We start from the raw sequence: 15,027 nt of genomic DNA on the forward strand, positions 1-15,027 counted from the left end.
GGAGTGGAAGCTAAAGCATGCTTTGCAGGACAGGAGGTACCAGACGCAATCAACTTACATGTTTCAGTGGATATCATTTTTGCTCATAAGGTAAGAGTTGATTCATTCGTAACTGTAAAGGGTCGACTTTTATTTTGTTCACTCACACAAGATCAACAAAACCTTGTGCTTTTATAAAAATAAAGAAAACAAAAACATGATGTGCTTTCTCCCGTCTTGTGTTGAACAGGAGCGCTTCACAAAAGTGAACTGATACTGCAGTGAATACATGCCTTACAGACACGATAAATATATCTATAGAAAAGCTTTAAATTAGTAGCCTACTTAACAGAATAAAAACAAATCAAAAACAGAATACTCTTTCATTATAATCATAATCCGATACAGGGTGAATTTGGGTAATCAGGGACACCTAAGATCCAGTGTGTTTATTCCTGTCCTTACCAAATTTAGTCAAACGGACTTTTACTATAATTTAGCATAGACGTCAGGTGACTGAAAATCACATGACTTGTGTGGGGTGATTCCACACAAATGGGCGGGGCACTTGTCAATCAAGAAGCTCCCCTGGGAATTGCATGACACGGTCAGTGACAGGATTCTGACCTAGATGAATGTTAAGGGACATAAATCTGTCATAAATAATACAACGTTCCTAATTGTTTGTCAAATTTATGTTGTGGATCTATCAAGCAACAAAATATGTATTAAAGTGTGGAAAATGTGTTTTAGTTTTTTTTCTTTCAAACATTTTTTTGTTGTCCCACACTGGTATCAAATATGATTGAGAATGTGGGACATCATGCTTTTGGGTAATCTGGGACAGTCTTTAAATGGAGGAAATATGTATTTAGGGACTTCATAACGTCTATGACATGCTATAATGAGAAAATGGGTGTTAATGTGTGGACGACTGGAGGTTATAACATTAGCTCACAGTAGCAGAAGTTCACAGCAAGCTACTAAACCAGCTAACTAGAGAGACGCTACAGAGATGGAACCTGGGAAACTTATTCCAGTAGCAAGCAAAGGTATCAGGATGAAGTAAATTATTTAATTTCCCAGATTCCCAGTTATTTTAGCACAGGATATACAAACGGCTCAAATCACTGAGAAGGAGGGGGATCTGTGACCAGGCCTGTTGACAATGCTCTGTACACAGACACACACCAGACACACGCACACATACACACACACACACACACCACACACACACACACACACACTGGTATCACGAAACATGCAGAAGATAATGGTGTGATTAGATGATGTGATGGGTCTCTCACCTGCAAGGAGTGTTTGTTCCGAGTAGCCCCAATTTTAATAGAATGGTGAACTTCAATAACTGACTGAATAATCCATTAATCAAATTGTTGCTTGCTGTTGCTAAATGTTAAACAATTTTAATAGTTTGAAATGAATTTAAATGAATTAACACAGTAGATTGTTCATGTGTACAGAAAGAAATTATTTTTCCTGATATTGAAATATACATTTTCTTATTGCGATTTATGTACTTGTCATTTTTTTTTTCAGAATGCTTTTTAAAAATTGGTGATATTGTGCTTGGCATGCAGAAAGTATGGTGAACATATGCTTTTTTAGGTCCAATACATATGTCCCAGAGTAAAGTTACCTGTCCCAGATTATCAAATTCAGGCAGAAAACACTAATAGGTGTGACATGTCTCCTCTGGGTATAATTTCAACATTCTTTCTTCTGGTGTGGTTAGAAAAACATTTTAGGGATATCAGAAAAGTGTAAACGTGTTGATCTTATGTGTTAGATAGATATCGAAATAAATCGCGAAATCAAAATTCCCACCTAGATAGCATTTACTTAAAGGCGACGTCTAATGCGGAGAATGGCGAGCACTGCACATGAGCAGAGGGCTCGTTGTTATGTTCGTGGTAACACCACAATCAAAAAACTCTTACCAAACAATCAAATGCAACTTTATTAGCATTTTAGAGAGAGAGCTAAATGAGCCGATTCTTTAGAAAAAAAAAAAAAGAACTTTGGGGCCACGGCCACGGCCGACGAAAATGGACGTCCAGCAGGTCGGACACACGGGGGTAGACACCCGACGGGGCGTGCAGAACCTCTACTAACCCATCCGCATCCAGTGTTTGCCCCTTATTGACTTGTACAAACAAGGTCATTTCCGTTTTGTGCCACACCAAGATACCGCCTGTTTGAACAAATGGGCTGGGCATGGCTATGGTTGGAGCTTGAATCAGGCTGAATGAAAAAAAAAGTCTGTTATCTCATGCCCCGTGCTTGTAATGATTTGACATAAACACCCTATCCAAAGCGTAGTCTTAAAGCAACAAGCTCATGAGCAGTTGGACAGAAAGACTGCCCTAGTACCCCTTATAAATCCAGCGTTATATACACCTGGTGCTGATTCCTCCGGATGAGTTGCCGAAATCACCACCGGCGGCAGCAGCGGCGCGCATGGACTAGCAGCATCTGCCCAGGAGCCCGATAAAACCCCACGCCCCCCCCTTTTGTCTATCTAGTCCTTCAACCAATCCTAACTATTCATATTGCCTGAAAAGCAGATACGCTTGAAGGGCATTCCATCCAATAAGACGAGACCGTGGAAGAAAGCAGGTAAGTGTATGTTTAAAAAAACGTCTGATTGTTTTTCTTTCTCTGGCATCGGTGGCATTTTGTTGTGGAGAATGGAGTGCACATCAAAACATCCGTGTCGGAACGAAGCTAACGCGCTAACTGCATATATGTGCATGAGAGTAACAATTGTCACGTGTTTGTCGCTAACACTAGATTTGTTGTTAAAAATGAAAATTATACATTTTGAGCCCTTCCCCCCTCCCTTTGGAAAGTCCGGGGTAACTTACGTGCTGATCAGCGCAAACGCACAGCGTAACCTGTTTAAACTCATAGGTAGTATTTGCTGGAGTAAGACCGCATGAAAGGCCCTTCGGTGGCCTGTAATGTTCTAGGTGGAGTGGCTTTCATATGAGGCTCGTACTGTCCGCCAGGTGCAGTTGTTTTTCAGAATGGAGTCAGAGGTTTTTATAAGAGAGGTTTGATGTACATTGTGCAAAATCTATCTCTCCTCCCATTGACCAGCCTATGAGTGTTGCATTTGTTAGTGTTCTTTATTTACCAGAACTGATTGTGTCCATTGTCTTACTGTATGTCCAAGGATGAAGGGTGTTACATCCTCTGACCAAAAAAAGTTGACAGTCACTACTTTTAATCATAACTGTACATTTTACATTTAAATGTATTTGTTGTTTAACTGATACAAATAATTTGGAGTGGAACAATGACAAGTTTAAGATGTGGTTTTTTTGTACCCAAGCCTAGAACCGAAGTGAATGCAGAAAAGCAAAAGTTGAACTTTTTTAAAACGAGTTTTTGTTTAAGTTAGCTATATGTGGAAGAACAGGTGCCTTCAACTGCATCTGATGTTATAGTCTAACAGCAGAACTGTCTTTTTCATTTTGGGTAATGCCTAATGCACAATTATATAGTGAATTGTTTGGGCATGTTTTACAGTTTGTAATTTTTATTAACATAGATCTTAAATGAATGAAATGATATATTATTATTTCTTATTATATTAAAAAAGTTTAGACCTGGTTGAACTGTTATAATGGTATAAAGGTTTAGTTTTCACCCAAACTTCAAATGAAAAGCATGTCTTTTCCACCAGTTACTCTCACATTCATGATGTATCTATTATCCCAAACCCATAGACACTTTTTATGTAAAAAAAAAAAAAACAATATCTTAAATGGAACTAAGATTTCTGTTCCTCCACTGAAAGTCAGTTTACCTGAACACTTTATAAAGGGCCCATACATAGAGCACATTAAATATGGTAAACAGAAGCCTACCAACCCGTATATACGAATGGAACAACATGAGCACAAAACACTCACTAGATTCTGTGTGACAAATCCTTAAGCTAATGTGTCAAAGAACAAACCAACCTCCATTGGTTTTCATGTTTGAATCAAGTCCATTTACCATATTTTTAATGTGCTCAATGATGTGCGTGGGGCAATCGATCATAAGCCTAAATTAATTCTGTTCATCATATAAAGCGCCTGTTCCGACCGAGAACAGTTTGATTGATTTGGATTACTTTTAACAAACTCTTAATGACCTTTATTAAAGCATCAAAGTTTTTGGTATAAATGTACTTTCAATAAAGAGACAGCAAATCTCAGATTTCATCAAAATACCCTTTATATTCATGATTCAAAGATGAATGAAAATCTTTTTGGAGTTTGGGAGCGACATGAAGGGTGGGTAAAATTAGAAACTTCTTTTTAATCGTCTGAACTATCACTTTAAATTGTTAATGTGATGTACACTCTCATGGAGGCTAATGTAAAAACTGGGGCCCAATATATTGAAATTGCACATGAACAGGCAGATTAATGCTCCATTTTAATCCTTGTAAACCCCTCTGGTTTTTGAACGACCTACACTTGTGGAATAAGTTAATCATGGCTGACTGCAACTAGAGCATTTTCTACAATGGCATTAATAACTGATAACTACTGGCTTTTGCATGATGCTACATTTATATTTGCATATAAGTGCATTTCACGTCTAAAATTGGTCTGCACAGCATACTAATTGTTTATTGAAACTCTTAACAACTGACAAAGCTTAACACAAAATCCTTCTATTTTTTTATATTATTTAATTTATTTATTATTATTATTATTTTGTTAGAAGAGATGTTTCAGCTTCCAGTTGAATAACCTCACTCGGCTAGGAAGGCCAGGAAAAAAGTCAAGAGACTGCTGACTGACATTGGCCTTGACTACTGCAAAAGACATGTGGAGGTAATTACGTCTTGAATTGCCATTTGCATGATTTCGCAGTCCATATTGAACATCAAAATGCAACATCATAACACACAACTTGTGTGTTAATGCATAAAACTTAAACCTTTGCTTCATTAATGTTATTTTCGTCTATTTTCCTGTAGGACGACAAAGATCTTAGCCCCAGTGATTCTTACATGAAACAATTTTACCATTTGACATTTGTACGTGGGATCCATCTTGGACAAAGTCACAGGTATGTCATCCATAGCCACTGCAACAAAAGTCCTCAAAGCAAAATATTTTGCATTGCATAAACATTTTGTAATTTGCTTTGTTTTCAAAAAAAAAAAATGTTGCAGGACTACAGCGAACAAAGCAGTTTTGCTGCTCAGAATTGCCGTTTTTGCCTCCAAGTATTTCTCTGCCTACAAAAACCACTTCCGCAATGTTCACAGAGAGACTTTGAGACCAAGAGGATCCTTCTTAAATTGCTCCTATTGCACATACAGTGGGAACAAGAGGACTCTGGGAAACCCATGTCAGGCTCTCTCCATATGCCTCACAAATATGGTGCGTCAGGGTTTCGCCGGCCCTCACGGAGCACCAATTGGGGTTAGGACGGTATGCGGGTAGACAAAAAGCCCTTGTTGGGTTGATCGAAAGGAGCTCCCCGGTGTACTACTGCAAGAAGTTCACCCTATCGAGATAGACTGTACAACGTGGTGCGCAGGCATATCTACAGGGAACACTTCCAGCATGTGACTACACCTTCCCTGGGGGGGAAAAAAACTCAGAGAAGCAAGAAAACAGTGTAGAGGCCCCTGGCAAACAGTCAAGGGATTTCACTGCAAGAGCTGCCACTTTACTCCTCGTTCTTATGCAGCACTGGTGCAGCACGTCATTGAGTTTTCCATGAGCGCATTGGCCATCAAGTCACCGCTATGATTGGGCACACCAATGTCATAGTGCCGAGGCCCCCAGTTGCGAACTTATTCCAAAGGGGCGTTTGCAATCGCTCCTGGTGTGCGTCCTCAAACACCTCAAATGAGTCGCTTCAAGTGTGCCCAAAATGGTGGGGTTACCTGTCGGCAACCATTTTCAAGCAAACCTTATGGCAGGCAACTCCATGCTTGGTCCACCCAGTACGCGTTACACTACTGAAAAGCTTTCGTATCCGTGCGGGTCTCACAGTCACACACAGGAAAACACCTGGGCAGCTTTGGAGTACATGGTGCTACACATATGAATGCCCAGTCGGCTTCTTTCTCCCCCTCGTTGAAGAGTCTACCTCTTCTCTTCATCCGTGCATGCTGTCTGCTGCCACGTTGACGTCACTAGCAGGCCAAGAAGCTTCAGCCAATGCTTTGAACACCTCACAAACACAAAAGTGGAAGATTTGCACCATCTGCAACTGAACTTTTCCCTGAAAGCACATATATGTGCTCACTTTGAAAAGGAAACATCAGGCGAGAAGGTGAGGGGCGATGGCTTAATACATCATGAAGATTCACAACTTTACTAGCAAGTGTCTGTACTGTAACCGTTACCTACCCAGCGACTCTTTGTTGAACCATATGCTAGTGCATGGGCTATCATGCCCGCAATGTCATTCCACGTTTCATGAAGTTGAGAAAATTGTAGCCCACAAGCGGCTGGCGCACCCCAATGAGCCAGGGGATCCGCCAACTGGTTCTCCTCTAACGTTCGATCTCACACTTCAACAAGGAAGCAAAAAAAAAAAAAAAATGTTCAGCTAATTATAACCACCTACAACATGAAGGTGACCCTTGAAGCCTCTTCAGCTGCCAATCACCGCCACAAAACAGCGCCATGGCTAAGCCTGTAAAGATGGCTGCAAAGCAGCCAGATACTCAAAGTGATTCTGTGGTCCGAAACATGTCCCAGTCTTCGGTGTCGCAAAAGAAAGAAGTTGGGAAGACTCTCTGCCCCACTATGCTTCACTATTCTCAAAGGTCCCATCTCGGACGCCCTAGCCCATCATTTACGGGACTCGTCATCAAGTACTCCAAAACGTTGCACCCTGTAGAGAAAAAAACTAACCTACAAGTGCATCCACTGCCTGGGAGTGTACACTAGCAACATGACTGCTTCCACTATCACGCTTCATTTGGTGCACTGCCGAGGGTGTTTGCCAGACCCCTAAAGGCACCAAGCCCATCACGCCTGGACTGCGCTCACCTGGAGCTGGGTCTCTCAAACGTGAGTTAGTCACACCAGATGCATCTGACCCCAAGAGAAGGAAGATGGTAGACCAGTCTAGGTATTACCCTACAGTCTTTGTTGAGAAGCCAGAGGAGTCCGGTCGTGTTGTGGCATTGGATCCGAAAGGTCATGGTGACGAGTCCTATGAAGCACGGAAAGCTTTCCTTACAGCATATTTCAATCGGCATCCCTACCCTTCCCAACGGGAGATCGAGAAACTTGCTGCAAGCCTCTGGTTGTGGAAGTCAGATGTCTCGAGCCATTTTGCCAACCATCGGCGCTCATGTGACCGAGACTTTGTCTCCCGCAAACCCGTTGTGTTACTAGGCTTTAACATGCGGCAGTAAGCCAGCTCAAGCATGACATGAGCTTTGATGCCAGCTGGCTGTTTGAAGTCAACAATGATGAAAAAAGCGGATTCTCAAGGACCTCAAGATTTAGGCTGAAGTCTCCTGTTGGTTTCTCTACAGACTTCAAGGGGAAAAAGCAGCCATTAAACACTGGACAAAGTAGTCAAAGCAACTGTGCCTTCAAGCCATGCCCTGGATCATCCTCAGAACCTATTGCCATTGACTCTGACAGTGATTCAGAGCCAGAAGTGATGCCTAATGAAAATCTTAATCAACAAACTGCGGCGTTAAAGCCTTCAGTAGTTCAGTCCCACAAAAAAGGGCATTGCTGCGAGAGAGCTTCCGTTGCGAAAGAGATGTCAGGGGGGAGCAGAAGTTTCTCCCAGAGTTGGGCCAAAAAATCTAGATGGCTCTGTTTCTAGTTCCAGTCCTGACGAGGCGACCTGGTCAGGCATCATGCCTTCTGAAGAGAGCCACTGCAGACCAGCAGGACGATTCGAAGTAAAGGGGAAAGAAAGCTGGGTTGCTTGGTAGATGATGACTTAAGGTGACAGTCCCCTTTCTCTTCTATCTATCCATGCCCAGATTTGTAGGTCAGAGCTTTTACCTCACCATTTGGCTGACATTGAACGTTATGATATGAACTGAGTAAAAACATGTAAAGTTGGAGGAGTTTAGATACAGTTTTACTGAACGTACTGTTTACTCTCAAACAATTCTGCTGTCAAAAAAGCAGAAAAACAAATATACTGTATACTGTTTTTTTTTTCAGCCGATCCATAGTCCTTGATGAGTTTTTATTTTTTTTGTCTTCTTTTTTTTTGTATACTGTTCTCTGTATTTAATCATACACTTGTTGGATTTGTAACAAAATTGATAGGTCTATTGTTTTTTTTCTTCCCCTGATTAAATAAAAAAAGTGTAATTTACAATCAAGTGCTTGATGGTTTTTTTTTGTTTTTTTTTTTTTTTTTTTTTTTTTTTTTTTTTTTTTGTAAAGAATGCTGAATTCAATTATTATTCTTTTATATTATAAATAAAATTATAACACACAGACCGCTATTTTAGTGCAGTGTGAAGCAGGTGCTGGAATAGTAACTTGAGCTTCAGAGCAAATTGGTTTGTGTTCAATTAGTATAAGCATCTCCGCAAATAAACATCATCTTTTATACCATTTATATTCATTTTTTTTGTTGCTTTATTTTAGAACTTCTCAGTTGTAACTTGACCTCTATCTTGACTATTGTACTGACACCACACTGCCCTTAGAGGTCACTGTCTAAAAAATTAATATCATTCCTAAATACACATTATAATGTACACAGCATGTTTACTGGCTGCTGCATCTTGCCAAGTGAACTAAAAAACTTTTATCTACAACAATCCTAAAACCTGTTGATGGTCATGTTAGCTTGATTAATGCTTTCTAGTTAAATAAAAAAATGTAGTCTTCCACCAGACACTTAGTTATATGATTAGGATGCTATAATATAATTTTGAGAAGTACAGGTGCATCTCAATAAATTAGAATGTCGTGGAAAAGTTTAATTTATTTATTAATTTATTTCAGTAATTCAACTCAAATTGTGAAACTCGTGTATTAAATACCGTAAATTCAGTGCACACAGACTGAAGTAGCTTAAGTCTTTGGTTCTTTTAATTGTGATGATTTTGTCTCACATTTAACAAAAACCCACCAACAATCACTATCTCAACAAATTAGAATATGGTCACATGCCAATCAGCTAATCAAATCAAAACACCTGCAAAGGTTTCCTGAGCTTTCAAAATGGTCTCTCAGTTTGGTTCATTAGGCTATCATGGGGAAGACTGCTGATCTGACAGTTGTCCAGAAGACAATCATTGACACCCTTCACAAGGAGGGTAAGCCACAAACATTCATTGGAGAAGAAGCTGGCTTTTCACAGAGTGCTGTATCCAAGCATGTTAACAGAAAGTTGAGTGGAAGGAAAAGAGTGGAAGAAAAAGATGCACAACCAACAGAGAGAACTGCAGCCTTATGAGGATTGTAAAGCAAATCGATTCAAGAATTTGAGTGAACTTCACAAGAAATGGACTGAGGCTGGATTCAAGGGCATCAAGAGCCACCACACACAGACATGTCAAGGAATTTGGCTACAGTTGCTGTATCCCTCTTGTTAGCCACTCCTGAACCACAGGCAGCATCAGAGGCGTCTTACCTGGGCTAAGGAGAAGAAGAATTGGACTGGTGCCCAGTGGTCCAAAGTCCTCTTTTTCAGATAAGAGCAAATTTTATATTTCATTTGGAAACCAAGGTCCTAGAGTCTGGAGGGAGGGTGGAGAAGCTCATAGCCCAAGTTGCTTGAAGTCCAGTGTTAAGTTTTCAACAGTCTGTGATGATTTTGGGGTGCAATGTCAACTGCTGGTGTTGGTCCATTGTGTTTTTTGAAAACCAAAGTCACTGCACCCGTTTAGCAAGAAATTTTGGAGCACTTCATGCTTCCTTCTGCTGACCAGCTTTTTGAAGATGCTGATTTCATTTTCCAGCAGGATTTGGCACCTGCCCACACTGCCAAAAGCACCAAAAGTTGGTTAAATGACCATGGTGTTGATGTTCTTGACTGGCCAGCAAACTCACCAGAACTGAACCTCAGAGAATCTATGGGGTATTGTCAAGAGAAAAAAATGAGAAACAAGAGAACGAAAAATGCAGATGAGCTGAAGGCCATTGTCAAAGAAACCTGGGCTTCCATACCACCTCAGCAGTGCCACAAACTGATCACCTCCATGCCACGCCGAATTGAGGCAGTAATTAAAGCAAAAGGAGCCCCTACCAAGTATTGAGTACATGTACATTAAATGAACATACTTTCCAGAAGGCCAACAATTCACTAAAAAAATTTTTTTATTGGTCTTACGAAGTATTCTAATTTGTTGAGATAGTGAATTGATGGGTTTTTGTTAAATGTGAGCCAAAATCATCTCTATTAAAAGAACCAGAGACTTAAACTGCACTGAGTTTAATACACAAGTTTCACAATTTGATTTGAATTACTGAAATAAATGAACTTTTCCATGACATTCTAATTTATTGAGATGCACCTGTACTATGCAGAATTTACATGGTGCTATTGCATTCATGGAGGGCATGGTTGCTCAAGATCTTTAAATGAAATGGATGTCCATCTGGTTGCCATTTGTGTCGTCACTGAAAAATGTGGAACGTGCACAGATTCAGTAGAATTTTGATAAAACATTTGGTAGTGGACATTTAACATAGGGGGGTTGTATTAGCAAGTATTGTAGTGAGCAAGGAGAGACTGAGGCACATGAACTGTAACGGATGTCGTTTTGAATTTGCTTTGGCTGGTCCTGTGGTTGCTAATCTCTTACTGTCATTTGTGACCATTTCCCCAATACATGGCTGGCCGTCCCAGCAGATAAACTCAGTGAGGACAAAACTGCAAAAATAAATAAATACCCATTTTACTGTGGTTTTTATTGATTTTGCTAATAGATAGCTAGCGATTGAATTAATTTTCTTTTTTTTTTTTTATGTGTAGGTCACAGAACACACAGGTCAAAGGTCACTGTAGTATATCTGGGATTGAATTCAAACATTAGGGCTGGGTTTTGACACAAATTTCACAATTCGATTTTCATTCACGAGCTTTCGATTCGATTCGATTACTGATTCGATTCGATACCGATCATTTTGGATATATATCAGGTACAGTACAATTTTCTCAAGGAAAAAAAAAATCTCAACTAATGCTGTAAAATATACATGAGAGTCATTTGGTACTACTTTACTATAACACTGAAGGTTAAAATTAACTGATTTGTAAGCTATAGTATACAACTGTTAAAATGCTACTTTAATAAAATTACAATTACATAATATTTCTGTTTTTTTTTAATATAAACATTTAAATGGTGGCTGTCATAAAAATGATGGATTTATTCAACATAAATTAAACATAATAAACAGTAAAAAGTTGTACTCTTTGTTTTAACTTACCTTCGGATGTTTAGTCATGATTATTTTGCGATTAAACTGATATTAATATGGAGCAGATGATTAGTTCACTGCGCCTCATGCTGCTGCATCTGTTGAACTGAGGCACTACAGCTATCTGTCACTCCACATTAAACAAAGCGCCAAAATGGTATTTATTGTTTGAATACTGAAATACAATGCACATAAATTGAAATCTGAGACTTTGTTTCATATTTAAGCACCAATGCACACTGCTTATTGCGATTTATTGGATGGGAAGTGCCCTTCAACGTTCTGTCCATTAACTGAAAACAGGGATACACTAACCGATTCTCGGGATTTAAGAATCGATTATCGTTCCGTAAAAAAGAGAATCGATTAATATTGAGATATCAATATTTTTTTTAACTCAACCCTACTAAACACCTACTGAAAATAGGCTACTTCATAAACGGTCAAATCCAGTAACAATAGCCTACTATGACAGTATGTGTATATGGACACAGTCCGGTTGTTTTTCAGGGTATACCCTTGGGTTCTTATATTCTATGTGGCGGACATATCTGTGCAGGTGCATTTATTTTGCCAGCACCTGGCCCGCAGTTGCCTTATGTTTACAGATTAAGTATTTTTTTCCGTGTGAGCTAAAATTTAGGACCTGGCACGAGTGGAACTTGGTCAAATGTTTTGTCACCCTCCGACAGCTTTATGGAAAGTGTTTCATTTGCATGTTTCCTGCTCCAAAAGCAGATCAATTTGTCGAAGCCTCTGCAGAGTCGGATTGAATGGACAATGACAAGCTATATATTGCATGACCTGGAATGAGACCTGAAGTCAAATTGTGAGCTCCCAACCACAAGGTCTAAAACCGTTGCAGATATTAAATACCATCACCACATTGACACATTGTCACCCTTTGATATTTAAGGAGCTGTATACTATACTAGACGTATTAAAGGTATATAATATTTTTTGCTATATATAATACATATAATATCAACTTTGTTGTATATCAGCAGTGAGCGGAGGGCATATACATAAAAGGCAGCTTTGGCATACAGATTCAAACACATCGCACATAAGACCCAAACACAGTGGGCGAGTGAAGCATTTATCAGTGTATTATAGTATTGAACTTGGGGCAATATGTCCCTTATGTCCATTTTCAACCTCAAAACCCTTAATTATAAGACATTTATTGATCATCTTAGAAGAAGTCGTAGTATGATTCCTAGCAACATACACAAAGCCACAAAAATCATAAGTAGTTACATTTGGTTAGTAGAGAATTAGCGGTACAGTTTCAGTTTTACTGTTTCCAAGCTATTCAAAACATGGACCCCAGCCTGTTGCGACAAAAAAATATACAGTGACAATCGTTTATATAATGTGACTGTTTATGGAGCAGCGTTAACGCATTTTTCTTTTACTATTAAAAAGTATGATGAAATGCTTTTTAGATAAATGTACATATACAACGTACTGTACATGGCCTAGTTATGGACATTACCTTCAATACGACATTTCCTTTCTTCCCATTAGTGTGTGGCCACCCATGCCAGGAGTTTGGGTGGTGGTCGTAGGGCCAAAATGTTGGAGAAGAGTGCAGGTTGGAAGGGATGTCGCAGGTGAGGGGTGTGGCCTGTAGAGGACAGGAGGGTTCCTGGATTCAGAGCGTAGTGTCCTACATGCTCATCAGGCGCTGCCATGTGAGACATGTCCGGGTAAACCCGACTGAAGGCTGCACTCTTTTCTGCCCTGTCTTGTTATCTAGTTAACACACCTTGCGATTCCGTGTCTGAGATAGTTCTCAGTCTTCTGTCTTAGTTACGGCCCTGTTGACCTAGCAGAAAAAGGACATAGCGGAGCTTTCATGGTTTGGAAGGTACTGGCATTTTTTTCTTCTGATGTGAATGTAGTATGAATGAGTTGGGCACTCCACGTTTTGTGCAGTTTAAACTAGAGGCCACCGCGGCATTGCATACAGGCTGCGCCGCTGCAAGTGGTCGCCATAGTGTTGTAGTGCTTCGTGTGGCAGTTGGCGCACTGCGTTCCAGTACGTTTGCTGACAATCTGACACAGAAGCAAAGTTTCATTATCACTAGACCGGTATATAATCACCAGATAATGAATTAATAACTCAACGGGTTAATTAAGATCATGCAGTAATGTAATATGCAGTAAAATTTACAAATACTATAATCAGATTATCCGACAGACTTTACATTAGTGCAATACTATAGCGCAGAACGGCTTATACCGTAAATGCAGTAAAGACTATATAACAAATCTGGGCTATGTAATTGGTAAATCGTTAGAAAATGTAAACTATATTATTGCTCCCAAAAATCTATAAAGAGTGGATATTATATGGTTATATCCTACCTTTACTGCAATGCATACTACAGTATTGTTAACATAAAGCAATAGATATAAAGGGTGGATATATAATATGTTCAACTTTGATCTATAAACTTACAGTACTTTCTGTTCTGTAAAGCACAATGCTGGGGTTTGACTTATAATTGTGGTCAAAATGGTAGTAATATTACCAACCAACACTCATATGCTACTCAATGCACCTATAAGGCCATGAAGATATTACAATATAATAAAAATTTAACATGATTTTCTGGACAAACAAGTTTACTGTGCAAATGGTATTGTAAATATATATATCTCGATATATTTTTTTTTTTTTTTTTGCATTGTTTTCCATAAACCCGTCTCTTTTTTTTTGGTCTGATGAGGGGTCTGTTCGGCCATTCATCTTCTGGTACAGTCCACAAGCATTACAGAGGTAGTGGCCCGAACCATCTCTACGCCACAGAGGGGGTGTCAGTGGCCCCACAATGTACACATTCATCACGTGCCTCTGTAAACTCAGAAGTAACTATTAAGCCAATCGTGGGCTTTTAATCATTACGCAATAGAATGAAAATCTAGAGGCGACTTTAAATACCTGGTGTCGAGAGTCTCATTTTGTTGAACAAGTTTGGGTGAGTATGATGAAGGGCTCATCACATGGTCCCACGGCATGCAATAGAGTTCCGCTGATCTATAGTTCCTGAGGTGACGTGGGTTACATGTAAGACCCCGTAATGACCCAGCAATGTGACGAAAGAAGGACAATACACACCTCCAGCGGCTGACCTCAGAGTTGGAGGAAAGCTGCTTCCGCTTCCACCCATTGGGACTCAGGCGCTCCGCTTCCAGTACGTCCTGGAGCCTGGGACTTTCACACCTCCCATCAATGGGCTCGGGGGAAGCGTGCCATCTTTGGAGGAAGATGAAAGATGGGTTAGCGCTGTGCGTGTAGATTGATGTGGAAGGCTTTGTGAGAGTGTAGGCGGCCGTCTTTGTGAATTGGGGGCTGGTGCTTGCCCAGACAGTGGATGTGGGGTTGTAGGAAGAATTTAGGAGAAGTGCCCAACAGAGTTGTCCATCCATGGATGTTTCCCAGGAATTGATGGAGGGAAGTAGACTTGGGCGAACTATTTCGAAAGGAATTAAAAAATGAGAAACATTTTTGACACGAGTATAGCCCAGTAGCCACATGCTTATGTTGAAGAGTGATAGGAAACTATTTTTTAACTTTTGTCTTTTTGCAGTAATAATGGAAAAAAACTGGACCCCATGGACCTTTCATTGT

The 15,027-nt window shown here is 39.9% G+C and overlaps 2 pseudogenes; one reads left to right on the forward strand and one right to left on the reverse strand.

Annotated features, from left to right (window-relative positions):
* The first annotated feature begins 4,727 nt into the window (after nucleotides 1–4,727).
* Nucleotides 4,728–8,015, forward strand: LOC122143045 (annotated as a pseudogene).
* A 4,567-nt stretch (nucleotides 8,016–12,582) lies between these two features.
* Nucleotides 12,583–14,821, reverse strand: LOC122143047 (annotated as a pseudogene).
* Nucleotides 14,822–15,027: the final 206 nt, after the last annotated feature.

This window comes from Cyprinus carpio, unplaced genomic scaffold (assembly GCF_018340385.1).
Source record: "Cyprinus carpio isolate SPL01 unplaced genomic scaffold, ASM1834038v1 S000000658, whole genome shotgun sequence".
Taxonomy (NCBI): Eukaryota; Metazoa; Chordata; class Actinopteri; order Cypriniformes; family Cyprinidae; genus Cyprinus; species Cyprinus carpio.